General features: G+C 44.7%; 1 protein-coding gene and 1 non-coding gene across 3 annotated transcripts in view; both read left to right on the forward strand.

Annotated features, from left to right (window-relative positions):
* The window catches only part of LOC144152971 (protein Wnt-5b-like), a 571698-nt gene that overhangs the window by 297130 nt on the left and 257931 nt on the right, over positions 1–16637 (forward strand). The window lies entirely within an intron of this gene.
* Trnat-ggu (transfer RNA threonine (anticodon GGU)) lies at positions 4346–4418 on the forward strand. Its single transcript has one exon. It is a non-coding gene; the product is annotated as a tRNA-Thr (tRNA).

Raw genomic sequence — 16637 nt, forward strand, 5'->3', positions numbered from 1 at the left:
GAAAACATATCGCACGCCGTGTAGCAAGCACTTCACTTCGCCGTCTCCCAATTCCAAATGCCGAGCAGGGTAGAAAATTTCTTTCCGCGAGGAAAGTGCGGGGCGGGGGTGCGCGCAAATGGCTCTAGCCAATTACAAACGCTGGCCCCATCTCGGCGACCGGGAGGGAGCTCATCTCGTGGATACGGCGGAACAAGGCAGAGCCACGCATGTGGAAGCACCGATCGTAAATCCTACAACACTACCGGCAGGCTTCAAACAACGCTACCGCCATTGTGCCGTTCTCTCGCGTTTTCTTCTCCTCAAAAGAGCGAATAGCGGGGTCGCTTCTTTTCACTTTTTTCCCCGCTCTCTCAGGGGAACCGGCAAAAACTTTACGGAGGGGGCAAACGCTTCGTATCGGTTACAACGACGGTGGATGAGGGGTGGGCGATGGCGCAGTGCGATGGGTTAGGTGAAGGTGAGGGAGAGAGTGGAGCGAGCAGCAATTTTAGGGCCGGCACACAGCCCCGAGCACTTTGCCTCATCGTGTCTGAGGCGTCAGCGGCAGTGCGCGCGTTCGCTTTCAAGCGGCTTGGCCTAGAGCGCCGGTTTCGCGCCCAAAGCGGCTACAAACGAAAGCCGGTTCTGTCGGGCTGCCTCCTCCGCGCGGTCCCTTTCTTGTCTCCCAGCGTCGCTGCTGCTGACGGAAACAGATGAGCCGTGGAGCGTGCGCGGCGTTTGTTGTTGTTTCTCGTCGCGGTCGCCGCTCCCTGCTTGTCGGCGCGACTCTTTGACGGCCCCCCTCCCCACTCCGAGCGCGCGCGACTTCTGTGCGACGCGGATGCCCGATTGCTCCCTCATTGTCTCCTCCACTTCAGCTCGACATCGGCGCCGTAGACAAAAGCGGAGAGCGCGGAGCACCTCGGCATCGGCAGCTGCCATCCTTCAAGCGAGCCGGCATTCTGGGTGACACGTGCGGCGCTGCTGCCCGGAATGGTTTTACCACTCAGGTGCCATTCAGAAAGCAAGGACCCCTTCCTATCGCTCGCTTCAATCCGCGACTCTCTCCTCCGCCGACCTGATAGCTGCGGGCGTCTATCTTTTCTGCGCGTCGCTTTCTGACTCGTCTTTAGTCAGGGCGCCTCCTCCAATTCGTTTGGCTTAACGGTCGCTCGGACCTTGTCTGCCACTTTTACTTTGTGCCGCGTACCGCCGAGGGCTTGGCGCGTTTGTCCTGTATGAGTTCGGTGTGGACGGTGTTCAAGAACGAAGTTCTCGTCTCTTTGAAATTCAAGGCACTATCAATGAGCGTAGGCACGTGGCAGAGCAAAAGCAGCACGCGCTGTACGCTCCTATGCGAAGCTATGCATGCTTCGACAGCGCGGGGGAAATCCTTTGCATAATTATCTATCCCGTCTATTTAATTGAGAGGCATTTTTTTCAGCTGATCTGCTTTCAGTTACCATGGCAGCTTAAGTGGTGGCGTGTAAAATCTGCGAGGCGACCTACTGACGGGTTCAAATTTTTTGGTACGATGCAAGTATAAAATTTTCGCGCCTAGAAAAAGAAATTAGCACACTTCTCAAAGCAATTTTGGCTAATTTTACTTACAATTCTCTCTCCCCCCCCCCCCCCCTTCCCGCTTCCGTGTTTTAGACCACCATTCACAAGTGAAACGATGTATCTACTGAGGACGTAGCTTCTCTGAATATGGGCCGCAGTCTCAATGAGGCGTGGAGGTATTTTTAATGGCATCTAAGTATATTAAAGGGACCCTGCAACACTTCAGATAAACGCTTTCCCTCTTTCCTTCGCGTCTCGATGCGACAGCACGGAGCGGCACTGCGTGCTTTGCTCGTCGCCGCAGGTTCGCTTTCCGTTTTTGCTTTGCTTGTGTGGCTTTCTTTTTAAAGTCGCCATCGAATGCGTTCATTGCTGCAGCTTAAGGAAAACCGGCTTATTAGTTGCTTAATGGGCATAGAGTCGTAATTTTTGGCTGAGGTACTTTGCGACCCCCTAATCTAAGTACTGGATGTCTTGGTTGGCTACGCTCTGCAAGCATTTGAGATTTCGAAAAAAAGTTGAAAAAGGTGTGTCAGGGTCCCTTTAATGGTGTAACGCTTGGGGCTGTTTGATAGAACGTCAGCAGGAGTTCGACCCACTTGTAACGAACTTGATGATAACGCGGCTTTTTTTGCCCCAATTATGTTTTTGTAGTAAGTAGAGTAAATTATGCTGTGACCATCGCGCTGCCTTCGTTAATCTGGGGCAATCACTAAAAGTACTGCCGTTATAACCGGGTTCCAGTATAACTTGAAATTACTCCAGATTTTGGGTTCCTTAGGGGCAAGCAGAGGCGGGGGCTTACTAACCGGGGGGGTTGCTGTCAGAAATACTTGCATCTTCTATCTTCTACCCCACTGGCTGAATATCATTAAGTTACAATTAAACATAAGTAAAGCCAATGATGTGTGGTTCACACTGACTAATAAACCATTGAATTATACTATGGATTTGATCTATCGAAACAACACATTCAAGCAGTCAGAAGCACAGAACTTTTTCGTTGTTTCGTTTGAAAATAACCAATCATGGAACACACATGTGTGTAAATTAACAGCTGAACCGAGCAAAACGGTGGGCTGTCTATATAAAATTCGAGATATCATACTGTTGTGGTTAAAAAGGACGCTCTATTGTTCGTTATTTTTCTGTGAGCCTTATTACTGCCATATAATATGGGGCACTACTACTACACAGAACTTTAGCCTATTAATTAATTAGCATTGATACGGCAGGCCTCAATACCTGTCTGCACGGGTGTAGGTAAAAATGATCCCAGAAAAAATGGTTCCGGAAAAAAATGGTTTTGGAAAAAATGTTCCCGGAATAAATGGTCCTGGAAAACAAAAATGGTCCTGAAGCCAAGATAGGAAAAAATGGTCCTGGAAAAATTGGTCCCTGAATAACTGGTCCTGAAGCCAAGGAAGGAAAAGGGGGGTCTAGGACATTTCGGCGACCGAATTATCGGGTCCTCGTTTGTTTAAAAGAGCCATTATATTTTTAGTTTCGCATAACGTGGGTTATGGACAACAAGCTATGGCACAGTGATTGCATTTTTAGATTGATGCCGTGTTTGGTTTTTGCCAGGTATTTTTGTAAATTGAACATTTGCATATTTTTCTTTAGCAACTCGTTCAGGGAACACCTGTTGAACAGCCAACCGATTGAATTCATTTGCACATGTTTTTTTTTAATTTACGACAAGACGTTAATTTATGTTTCCTGTTTTTCGCGACATGCAAATCAGTTGAGACAATTAGGCGGTGTTTACGATGGTCTAACGCATTCTTAATGTAATTTTTGCTAAATAAAATGCACATTCTCGCTATCCAAAACTTTAAAAACATTCGTTTGCCTCCAAAATACATAAAATCTTATCAAGAGTTTTATGTAGGCTGCGCTATCATGTTTAAACGATTTCGCAAACTGTTCTCGCCAGCTTCTTTTACGGACAAGTCTAGGATATCGCCATGGAGGAAAAACGGGCTTCCCGTCAATAAAATGAACAGAGAATGCCTTGAGAGTGCAGAAATGTGCGATAAGGATTGAGCATGAGGGTGTAGTAAACAGCGCTGACAAAATCAGCGTATACGACCGTGCTTGCCCTCGCAGATTTGCTAGGTTCGAAATCTTTCCGATTCAGCGCGACTCATTCGCGGTGGCACTCAAGGGACGCACGAAATTTGTGCAGCGAATAGACTTTTCACTTCGCACGTTTCTTGTATGAGCACTTTGCGCTTACGCTGATTGTTGTTGCAGCCAACAACGGCGTAGTGACGCCCGGACAAGTAAATTCTTTACATCGAAAGTAAAGGCAATTACGGCAACTCAGAATTAAGAAAATAAACATCAATTAGCGGGTTGAGAACAGAATCTATGAGCAAACCTGACAGCTCTCGGACGTTTTGAACGTTCTCCTTAAAGCACTGTCAAACTTCTCGCTGCTGACATACCGAATAAGTGACACCGATTTTTGATGCCGCTGGGACGTCTGATATCCACGCACGGAACTGAACAACAGCGTGTGACTGCGGCGTCGTCTGCTCGCAACGCAGTCCCCAAGAAATGCCCGCCGGATGGCGCAACGGTCGTTAAAAAATGGCGGTGCCGTGGAATTTCTTGTTGTATATATATATATATATATATATATATATATATATATATATATATATATATATATATATATATATATATATATATATATATATATATATATATACACACATTGGCTACCACCCCCAAGTGCAGGAAACAAAAATACCTTAACATAAATACCCGAGAAAGTGCTGGGGAAACAGCCCCGCCGGTAGCGTAGTGGTTATCGCACCAGACCGGTATTCTGGAGGTCGTGGGTTCGGATCCCACCCGGCGGGCATTTTTTCATCACTTTCTTTCTCAAAAAATTCAAAAAATTCAAAAAATTCTTCATCTAAAAAAATTCAAAAAATTCTTCAAAAAACTCAAAAACTCAAAAAATTCTTCATCTCTCTCTATGACCCACCACAACCTCCCCTTTGCTTTCCGAGGTTTTCTTGACTGCCAACCCTTATTTTCCGTCTTATTTCACGGAGCCCCTCATTTCCCATTTTCTGATTCGCTATATATATATATATATATATACAGGGTGTCCCAGCTATCATGCACCAAGATTTAAAAAAAGAGAAATTGCGTAACTCGAAGAAAACCTAGTACATAATGTTTGCAGTACTGTGAAGAAGCGTAGAGTAATTTTTTCGTTAATGAGACTTAATTAATTAATTGTAATTAATTATCTAACTCGAGAAATACTGCCCTAATCACTAAAGTGTCAATGAGGCACTTGTAGGTAACCACGAGGGGCATCTAACTGGGCTATTTTCAACGATGAACTAATTGCGTACACATTTATTCTGACTGATAAAGGAAACCCGCGAAATATGAAAAATATCACGTGACGGCGCCTCCGCGCGCACCGTAAAGCAACGCCCTCAAACAGGCTGCATCTGAGTTAGCCAGAATGAAATAGACAAAATAAAGAAAGAAGAAATCGCGACCGAGTTTGTTCCTTATCTGCACACGCGTCCCGCGAATCTTGCTGCTGCTGCTCCTTCCATGCATGCTATTATCAAGGTGATGCGCTGTCTCTTCGGGCGGGTAACACGCGAAGCAGTTGCTTTCAATCAACTTTGTTTGGGGACGCTGCTTTACAATGCGCGCGTAAGCGTCGTCACGTGGTACTTTTCATATTTCGCGGGTTTCCTTTATCAGTCAGAATAAATGAGCACGCAGTTAGTTCGTCGCTGAAAATAGCGCAGTTAGATGCCCCTCGTGGTTACCTACAAGTGCCTCATTGACACTTTAGTGATTAGGGCAGTATTTCTCGAGTTAGATAATTAATTACAATTAATTAATTAGGTCTCATTAACAAAAAAATTACTCTACGCTTCTTCACAGTACTGCAAACATTATGCACTAGGTTTTCTTCGAGTTACGCAATTTCTCTTTTTTTAAATCTTGGTGCATGATAGCTGGGACACCCTGTATATATAATGAATAAGGGTTGGCAGCCAAGAAAACCTCGGAAAGCAAAAGGGGAAATGCGGATGCGGTAGGTCATAGAAACAGATGAAGAATTTTTTGAGTCAGAAAGAAAGTGGTGACGAAATGCTCGCCGGGTGGGTTTTCTTGACTCCCAACCCTTATTCTGTCTTAATTCACCGAGCCCCTCATTTCCCATCTCTGATTCACTACTTTTTGCTACTTTTAAGATATATATATATATATATATATATATATATATATATATATATATATATATATATATATATATATATATATATATATATATATATTAAAATAGCCATTTTCCCGCATGCCCTGGCTGAACTTGCGGTTTTAATCACTACCATCTATTAGCATGCTTGCATCGTTTTCTGTTGTGACGTAAGGCTGGTTATTTGAGCATGAATATGATCCTCAACACGTAAGTATCCTTGTGCACAATTTCAATATGCAAGCCCTGTTTCATTATGCTTACATGACGGCAGCCGATTAAGTGATTAAATATTTAATCGCGATTAAAGCATTAATCAATTAATTGGGAGGTTAATTTAACAATCGCCCACGCCTATTTTTAAAGCCATAATTTCTTAAGGCGAATAAGATATACTACTACAAATTACTTCAGTACATTAGGGAGAACAACTTATCCAATACTTCCAACCCTGTTACGGCCCCAAAACAGAACTTGCGTAGACGACATCCACCAATGCCTTATACAAGAACAAACTACTGCCGGCGCCACACGGATTATCAAATCTCCGCCTCATTCAACAAAGTTCAGAAACATATAAATCTTGACCAACGGTTGTCAAAAACACATATTAAAAATGTGCTGTTAGAGCAGTTTATTGCATGTAGTTGAAATTTACCGAAGCATGAAATAAATTGTTGCAGCGAAATGGTCAATATCTATGATGAAGTAATTCTCTGTCTCGTGAGTATGTAATTGTCCGTTAATTCATTGCACTGCACTGAAAACTCGAGAGTGTTGTGATACCATGCCTTGCGTAAAAAAACTGTTTTTGATATGTACAAAAAAGTCACACATTGGGCGTTGGAGGCGCACGACAGCAAATGTATTTTCTGTGGTTTTTTTTTGTACACTAGGTTGTAAATGTGCAATATAATATGTTGTGCCCGCATGTTATTTGCCACCTGGAGCAGGGGCCCTAGTCAGGCTTTAAGCCTTTAGCCTTTGCTCCCCTTTCTGTACAGAAAGAAAGAAAAAAAAGGAACAAACAAAGAAAGAAAGAGAGGAAGGAAGGAACGAAGGAAGATAGGAAGGTAGAAAGGAAAGTAGGAAGGAAGGAAGGGAGAAAAAAAAAAGAACACCATTAGAATTTTATGAGCGCTTCATCACCCCTGTCTCTCGTAACGGAGCAATTAACGAAACAACAATTGAACAACGACCCGCTGGCTAAGGCGTTGTGCTGCTCAGCACAAGGACGCGGGTTCAATTCCCGGCCGCGGCGGCCGCTTTTCTGAAGGAGGCGAAAAGCAAAAACGCCTGTGTGTACGAGATTTCGGCGCGCATTAAAGATCCCCAGGTGGTCAAATTTAATCCGGAGTCCTCCACTACGGCGCACCTCATCGCTTGCGTTGCGTCGGCGCGTTAAACCCTACAATCAATCAATCAATCAATCAATCAATCAATCAATCAATCAATCAATCAATCAATCAATCAATCAATCAATCAATCAATCAATCAATCAATCAATCAGTCAGTCAATCAGTCAATCAGTCAGTCAATCAGTCAATCAATCAGTCAATCAATCAATAAATCAGTCAATCAATCAATAAATCAGTCAGTCAATCAGACAGTCAGTCAATTAGTCAATCAATCATGTAGTCAGATGATCGATCAATCAATCAATCAATCAATCAATCAATCAATCAATCAATCAATCAATCAATCAATCTAAACAATTGAACAACGAAAAGTATGACTATGATATTGTTTCGGCGCAGCAGGAGGAGCAGGACGAGAAGAAACATTCATTTGCGCTGATATAAAAAAAGTGGGTGTCATCTTTTCATTTCAGACTCCTCTTTTTTTCGGCTGCACCCCTGAAAGAATATATCTGGAAAAGCCATTGCAACTGGGGATGCCGGTAGAAAGGCATTTCCCCATTGCCAACAAATAGAGCAACTTGAACATCCTGCGCTTTTACAGTAATACGCAGGGAGGCGTGACTGCCTGCCAGATTTCAAAATTTATAACTTGAAGCAGGTAATACAAGAAGTGGACTGGGTATCAAAGGCGAGTCTAGCGCGTTCTAATCGTTATGGTGGTAACAAGGGCAGTGAGGGGTCTACAGGAGTAATAAAGTAAATAGATGACGGAGGAAGGTCATCAGATGGAGCTGGAGCTATGATATAGGAACGCAGTGATTCAAACGTGTGTGACAATGCACGTTCTAGTAACTAAGAGCACAATGAATATATAATGAAGCGCATTATACGTTTGAAAAATTATCTTAGCTATACAACTCGAACCTGTGCTACGTGTACCAAATTGAAGCCAGGAACGAAATGGACGTATGTGCATCAAACAAAGCCAGAGGACCCGCCGAAAGAAAAAAAAAAAAGGATCGAGCGCTGCTGGCGTTTTTTTATTTTTATTTTAATGTTGCGCCGTTGCCTGCATCTGGCTGCTTCATTTAAATACGCATCTTCAATACACTTCGCAGAATTCACCGCAGACTTCCGCCGTTACTGTCGTGCGCGCGTTCTCGCCTGTCACGTAAGCTGAAAAGTAAACTTCCTTGCGTGGCTTTGCTGCATAGCGGAAAAGCTCGCTGCCCGTTGAAGTTGCGATAAATGAAGACGGTAGGGGAAGGGCAGGAATGTTACCGTGCTCCCTATCGCGAAGACTGATTGAGCTCGGCGAACTGTGCGCGTCCATCACTATTGACGAGGCGTAGATAACCACGACTTGACTTGCTTCAATTAGAATTTTCGAGGTTATGAGCCGTGCCTGGGCTATGAGCTGTGCCCATTAATTTTGACCACGTGAGGAGCTTTATTAAAGCGAAGCTTTCTCTACATCACTGGTGGCGCAAAAAAGCGGTAACGCAATGCAGGAAAGCCAGCTTTACACAATTCAGCTTTTTTACACAGGAAAGCCAGCTTTACACAAAGATCTGCAGTAATTCAGAGAATTGTCTACTAATGCGTAGCATTCTAATGCCGCTTGTCTAGAGTGCGAGTTCTTTACAGCCAAATACGGCTATGAGTAGCGAAAGACGTTGAATTATTTTATTATTTTTTAAGTTCTCTTTTGTTTCTTTTCGCAAATGATGTTAATGTATACCTTTTTATGATGAAGTGTCCTAACTTCGCTAATTATGTTTTTTTTTTGAGATGCAAGGCGCACTGCAAAATTGGTCGGCTTACGTTATTTTTTATTCGGGCTTTCAACGTTCGTTCACGGACTTATTTTCTTCATTATGCAATTCTTGTGGGGGATGTTTAGGTTACATTTTCTGGATTCTGCCTGATAATTTTTGCGAAAATTTTATTTCTTTTGTTTTTCCTGTTTTCTGGTTTTTCAAAAACTCTGTCCAATTAAACAACTCTATCTACGCTTTAGATCAATTAAAGATATTACTTCCGCCAAATGTGCGTTTTTGTGATTATTGTTGTTAAATCTTTTATTCAAGAACGGGACGCCGGAGGCCTCGAAATGCAGAGCGTTACACGATCATGATGATTGCTAGTGGTATCCCCTTTGTAACGAGGTAATGCCGTGTCATCTTACAAAAAAAAAAAACTAGTATATCTATGTTTGACACTCTTCGTTTAATACAAGCCCTGGTCTAACGGCAGGCACAAAATATTTTTTCTTTCTGTCAGAGGGGGTAACTGTCCTAGGCAATATTCCCCTCTCTGCTTATCATCCACCAGCATTCTAATCTTCTTTTCGTCGCCTCGACAGTCTTGAAGTTAACTTCCTCTGTGATCCCCTTAAATCCTAGGGCGTCTGGAAGCCGAATATATCCCTCTAGATTTGGATGGATATCCTGGCATTCTAGCATTATGTGCCGCATAGTTTCTGTTTCTTTTCCGCAGACAACGCATACCCAATCATTTTGTGTATACTTCCCCACAAAGCTCTTAGTTCTCAAGCAACCTGCTCTAGCCTCAAAAAGCAAAGCACTGCCTTGGGAATTATCGTAGAAATTTTTCTGTCTGATCTCCGATTTCTCCGCCCTGTACATCTCTAAGGACGTTTTAGCCTCCATTTTTTCTCTCCATTTATTCGTTTCAATCTGCCTTGCCTCTTTTTTGGTTACCTTGACTGTTTTGGATTCTCCACTGTTCTTTCCGTATTTAATCGTTAGCCTTCTAGTCTTCCTTGACGCCTGCGTGTCTACGCTTTTCAAGCATAGGTACCTAAAAACCTTACCTGCACACATTCGTTGATCCATTGCTCTCAACCACATCTCAAAACATATTTTACTCTGCGCTTCTCGAACTTCAAACGACGCCCAGCCCGTATCTCCCTGTACCGCTTCGTTAGTTGTTTTTCCATGCGCGCCTAAGGCCAATCGTCCTACCGTTCTCTGGTTCACTTCAAGGCCTGATAGAACGCCTGATTTTAAGCAGAGTACAGCATTCACAAATGTGAGACCCGGAACCATTACTCCTTTCCATATTCCTCTCACTACTTCATATTTGTTATACACCCAGACAGCTCTGTGCTTCATTATAGCTGCGTTTCGCTTTCCTTTACTCTTGAGTTGCTCCTCGCGAGTTCTTAAGTAGTTGTCCCCTTCGTTTATCCACACTCCCAAATATTTAGATTCCCTGATTCTGGGCAATTCTCCATGCTGGATTGGCACCGCGTCAGTGCTAAGGTCATTGAATACCATTTTCCCGATTTTTCAGTGCTACAATTTAATCCCAGGTCTGTGGTTTCGTAGCCACTAATATTTACGAGCCGTTGCATATCGCTCTGGTTATCAGCGAAAAGAAAAATGTCGTCTGCGTATAACATTCCCGGAATACGCTGTTGTACCCCTTCGCTTCGCAGCATATGCGTTAGGTTGAACCCTGAGTGACTTTCTTCTAACTTGTTTTCTAACGCTGCCATGTAAAGAATAAACAGTGTTTGGCCCAAAGGACATTCTCCTTTCATTTCTCGATGGGTGTTGACCTGCTGTGCACATTTCTGCCCACGGTTCGTCATTTTCGCAATTTTTTATTCGCATTTTGAAAGCTCTTTTGCGGACATTTTCGTTTATTCCTCGGTTTTGGGGAGTGATGTATAAGATGCCTATTTTTGATTTTGTCAGATCATTTTCGTGAAACTTTTATTTTTATTTTCTTTCGTAGTTTTTGTTTTTTTTTTAATTCTGTCCGACCCATTATCTCATTTAGGTTATCATAACGATTACTGGTGGTACTTCCGCCAAAACTGCGTTTTTTGTGGAAATGCGGGGCGTTACACGGTCCTGGCGTTGGTTTACTCAGAAACGAATGCTACGCATTAAAAATTATTCAAATACCGTAGATATAAGGGCAACCTGGAATTAGATGAAATGTCCGGTAATCGACATGGATATTCAGGACTGCCTTAATGTCGACAGCTGCTCCGTGGTCGACGGGTCGGTCACAGACGGTGACATCATCGCACAAGTAGCCGGCTAAGATCCGACCGTAGAAGATGATGAGGACGCGGATGACGAACAGGAAACACCGCTGCGACCTTTGCGACCGCTGGAATTGGGGGACAAAATCACGCTCGAATGTGTTTCAGTCACTGACTCAAGTTTTGGGGAGGGTGAAGAAGATGCTTACCGACTCATTCGACTAAGCAAAAAACGACAGCGGATTTCGTTTCAAAATTGAAACAACTGGTCCAGAGGTGCCCTCACTCTTCCCATGACAAAATGTAACATTTTGTTTGTCACTTTAGTTTGTTGGACTTTCGTTTCATTCAAACCTTTTGAGCGTCGGCTGGAAATGCGAAATAACGAGTGTTCTGCTCGCATTCATCGACGAGCAGCGAGGGGCCACAAACTGAACTCCGAGCCGGCCGGTGTCTCTCGGAGGGGGAAACGTGTGTTTTGTGTTTGTTCTTCTGCTTGTGTGTGCGCGCTTCTCCTTCCCTCTCCGAGCCGGGGACGGCCGGAAAAGGAATTCGGCCCACTTCTCCCGCTGTCCTGCAACCCCGGCGAGGTGTTGAGTTGCGTTTCGCAGAACCGTGCCGCGCCTGGGTCCAGAGAGATTCCGAGTCAAGAGGTCCAATGAGTCAAGAGGTCCAACGCGTCAAAAGGTCCAATATTGGACCTTTTGACGCGTTGGACCTCTTGTCTCTTTGGACCTCTTGGCTCACCGTGGACCTCTTGACGGGGCTGAGGCGAGTCAAAAGGTCCAACGAGTCGAGAGGTCCAAGCTTTAACAAATCACCGCAAGCTGCCAACCGCACTGCGTGAACGTTTGTTGGCACTGCAGGTTCTATAAAGGATGCTACACTTGCATCCATGCTCGTACAATTGTTCAAGCACAATTTACGAATATTTATTAGGCGCCAAGCAGAGCGCGGTAGACGCAACCATGCACAGCGTTTTGTTATTCCCACTTACGCAATTGTGTTGGGTTAAGTGCGAATAATGCGAGTAAATGATAATTTTGTGGGCTGTCTTTACAAGGAAAGCTCCAACGGCGTTTATGCAGGTTACAGGTAATAATAAAAATACCGAAACTAAATATCAAACGCTGACGCCTCTACGGCAGGGCCTGCTACATCAGCTGTGCTGTGCTTTCAGCGCGCTGTCGGAAACGACGATGCCGCAGTAACAAGTGCATTTATTTAATAGAAATACCTACATCGTCCATTCCTGTGGGGGTTTGAGAAAGAAAAAAAGCAGCATATTCAAAATAGCAATCACACATAATGCTAAAAAAGAGTATGAAGCACAATTGAACAACCCAACAAAGCACGAAATGCAACTGGAATGCAGCATTTATTAAAAGAAACCAGCACGTTAATGAAAGAACCATGACGTTCTCCTGTTTGTTCTTCGCTTCACTTTCTTCTCGTGCATGCGCATAGGAATGTTATGTGGCGGTACGGCGGCTTTCTTCAACCGCGGTTTCAGAGGCTGCAGACCATCAATTAGCAAACGATGTACACACCCAACATGCACGAAAGACACACCATCAATAACGAGAGAGTGAACTAAACTTGCGGATTTTGCTCCAGAAGAAGTCAGCTTTCGTGAAGTGAGTACAGGACCACACTTTTAGCCTCACGATAAAAAACAAAAGAGAAGCAGTGTAGACAAAAGGAAATATCTTTAAAGCAGTCGCTTCAGAGCCAAACGCAATGCAGTCGCGCGCGGCAAAGAGAGGGGCTTCCCCAAAAGCTCGCAACTGGCTTGGTTTGCTCAGGTCTTTTCGGTGTTGTGAACTTTAGGCTTAGCATCGCGGTGGATATTTGGCCGCCGCTATCTCTACAACTGCGAATTACAGTATATAGCAGAATTTTTCACCGCACTAACTTCCACATGCGATAAAGTGGAAGTTAGTGCGGTGAAAAATTCTGCTATATATTGTAATTCGCAGCTCCACTTTCTAACTTCCACTACTCGCATGTGGAAGTTCTTTTCCGCGATCAGGTTGATTTCGAAGAGCGGCGATAAGCTGTTACTGCCGTGGTCTGGGCCGGTTCGAGCCGCTTGCAGTTCCGTGCGGGCTGGCGCATCGGCGTGTTCGCAGGCACGGCCGATGTGCGCGCCGATCGTTTCCGAGCGCTGAAAACTCTTCACGATTGCCTGGTTTATCCTTTTTTTGTTGGCGGGCGACGAGCGGAATTCACAAATTTAGCACGGCTTTTGTCGTAGTTGATCGGTTGGATTGGGAAACAAGCCGCTGCTGACGGGCAGTCGCGCTGACTGCGAGAGCGACGCAAAGAACGAAAGCGCCTCTTGGGCACAGCTTTGGGGCGACCGCTATTTGAGAACCTTCGTCTCCTCCGAACGCCAGGTGATTTTTTTTTTCCGCCTTCGCTGATGCGCCGCCACTTGCGTCCGAACTGACTTGCGCGATTTTGAGCACTGCGGCTGCGGCAACTGCGGTTAGCGTGACTAAATTCAGGTGGCCAAGCTCAGTTTGTGTTAACCATGGTTAGCGGGGTAACCGCAGTTTCTTCTGCCGTGCAGCAAACTGCGGTTTTGTCTAACCGCGGTTCGCTTGACCGTTGTTAACTGCGCCCGTGTAAGTAGGGTATTATTAGCAGTCTGTCTGTCTACTTTTCGCCAACAACCATATAGCAGACGTATAGTACAGAATCGTGAAAATAGCTAGAACAATCAGTAACCATCACAAGCACCCATTTATCGCAATCTAAACCCGCAAAACTTAAACCAGACATTACTAGGACATTTTAGTGGACCCAGCGATTTTATAAAGTGACCTGAAGGAGGCTCGTTGGACCTCTTGACGCGTTGGACCTTTCGACGCGTTGGACCTCTTGACGCGTTGTACCTCTTGACCCAAATTGGACCTTTTGACTCGTTGTACCTCTTGACTCGGCTGTCACGTGACTATTGGACCTCTTGTCTCGTTGGACCTCTTGACTCATTGGACCTCTTGACCAGAAGCGGTCCAGACACCACGACCAGCAGTCTACCGCTGCCAGCCCTCGAGACGGCACCACTTTTTTTACGGAGCTGAGCAGAACAAGGAACCTTTATTTTTCCACTTGTAACCTTTTCTTGTTTTTCATTCATTCTTAATTAAAGTTTTGCCTTTTAATCCTTCTAATGTTTACCCGTTATCTTTATGGATAGCGGACGCATCGACCCCGTCGAATCGCGTACCGCGAGGCCAGAATAACGAGTCTTTTAATCGAATGGAATCAAGCTGTATTTCCAAACAGTGGACATGATACATGAGCTAGTAAAGACGCCACGGCACCCTTGATTAAAATTCTTGCGGTCTTTTTTGCAATTTGCCAGAAACGGCGTAGATTTAAACCCAGCGGAATAACGTAACATAGTCTGAAAATTTTCAATTCGGATTTCACCAGTTTTTAAACCGAATTATATGAACTTTGGTGAACCCGAAGGCGCAAATTCAAATTTCATCACGGCACTTAACCAGCGCTGCTAAATTAGGCACGAAAACGTAATGGCGAATTTCGATATCAAATTCGCTCAGATAGCGACCGGTATAGTCGAGCAATTAAGTCATAGTTTGTCGCAGAATATCAGTTTTTTTTTGCGTCAGCGAGGGTAAATTTCGCAGAGATACATGGCTCTAGCAGTTAGACATATCTGACAACGTAAGGTCCCTCACTGACTAACATTTTCTCGCAGGATTTCAGTTTTTTGCGTCAGCGAGCGTGGATTTCACAGAGATTCATGGATCTAGCAGTCAGACATAACTGGCAGCATAAGGTCTGCAACATTTATCCAGTTCTACTCCCCAATTAGTGCTACCCACGGGAGTCAATTACCTTCATTTAGGGTCCTCAGAAACCGGAACTGTCCGGACTTACGAGGCAAGGAGAGCGCAGGCGCATGAGGCGAAATGAGTTCTTTTAAACGGCTTCCTATAGAGGGTCACTACAAGGTGAATACAGTCGACTCTTGGTAATTCAAAATCGCCTAATTGGAATTTATGATTTGTTATTCCGGTCCCGGCTATTTTACACGCATTTAAATAGAAGATATCACTCTAATTCGAAGTTAATACTCCAAGACACCGGTTAATTTGAAGTTATTTGGCATAAAAAGGATTGAGGTGACTGTCATTTCTCGATAAAATTTCATTTTTTTTTTCAGCGTCAAAACATCGCCGTGCTCTGCACTATGTCGGCGCTATCGCAACTAAGGCAGCGCACAGTTGATAAAGCCGAAGGCCAGCTGAGTCTCGCGCCATCGTACGCATCTCTCTCATTTCAGGTCCTCAACCTTCTTATATTCGGGAACAAATTAAGAACGGCAATAGCTCAAGTGCGGTATCACTCCGCTTTATGTGCGTCGGCAGGATTTTGTTTTGAGGGGGGCAAACCAGTTGTATTAAGGGGAAAAAGGGAGAGGGCTAGGGGGCGGGCAATTGTTCTGAGGTGTTTTTTTTTTTGGAGGGGGGGGGGGGGGGCAAGTGCCCCTTTGAACCCCCCTGCCCACGCCCATACTCCGCCTAAGCAACGGACACGGATATCAACGGGCGTGCGCGTTTTGAAAGGGGATTGCTATGAATGTGTGAAATCGTCTGCCTTTTCTCACGCAGTTTGTTTGCCGTCGCTGCAGCAATTTATAAGCACATGAAGTCCAAGAAATCACCGAAACGGCCATTGCTATGTTCAAAATATTCTAACGTAGTACTTTTCGCAGCGTGGTGTAACATCCGGCTGCGGCGATGAGGCACAGCGGCAACTTCCGTTGCCGTTTTTAACTTGTACCTGAGTATAGTTGTGCACAGCTCCGTGCGAGCAGCTGGCGTGGGGAGCGCTCCAGGCTTCGAATTCAGCGATACGTCTGAACTATCAGAGGAAACCGCTCGTACGCTCGAAAGGTCGACGAAAGTTGAGATTCTAAACAAAATCAAGAAGTGCGACGTGTTGCGGGCTAATGGCAGTGTGCTTTCCGTTTAATTGGGAAGTTCCGTTAATTCGAAGTTTTTAGCAATTTACGTAGACTTCGCTTAACGGGAGTCGACTGCAGTAGAAGTCGGGATCAAAAGAGAAACAATGAAGATAAAAGAAAGCCACAACAGAACAACGCGACCGGTGATGAGTGCACTGTATTCGAACACGGACATAATCGACCCTCTACTCCTTCCCACTCGCCTCCCCAATAAAGCAAATGACTAAACGACGCGAGATTGTCCGCCTTCAGGAATAAGCTCGTATATCTCAGTCACCGCCCAGATATCGCGGAGACGTTCCCGTTGGTTACTACGATATAAATGCCCGGACTCCGTCGTGGTCGCGACCAAAGGGGTCAGTAATCCTAAACTATACTTTTCTCTAACCTCCATTTTGCGCGCTTGAACGCGAATGTTAATATCGTCTTGAAACCCGTAGCGTGGCCCCTGCC

Source organism: Haemaphysalis longicornis, unplaced genomic scaffold, assembly GCF_048455015.1.
Source record: "Haemaphysalis longicornis isolate Haplotype H1 unplaced genomic scaffold, Haemaphysalis longicornis Haplotype H1 scaffold_9, whole genome shotgun sequence".
Classification (NCBI taxonomy): domain Eukaryota; kingdom Metazoa; phylum Arthropoda; class Arachnida; order Ixodida; family Ixodidae; genus Haemaphysalis; species Haemaphysalis longicornis.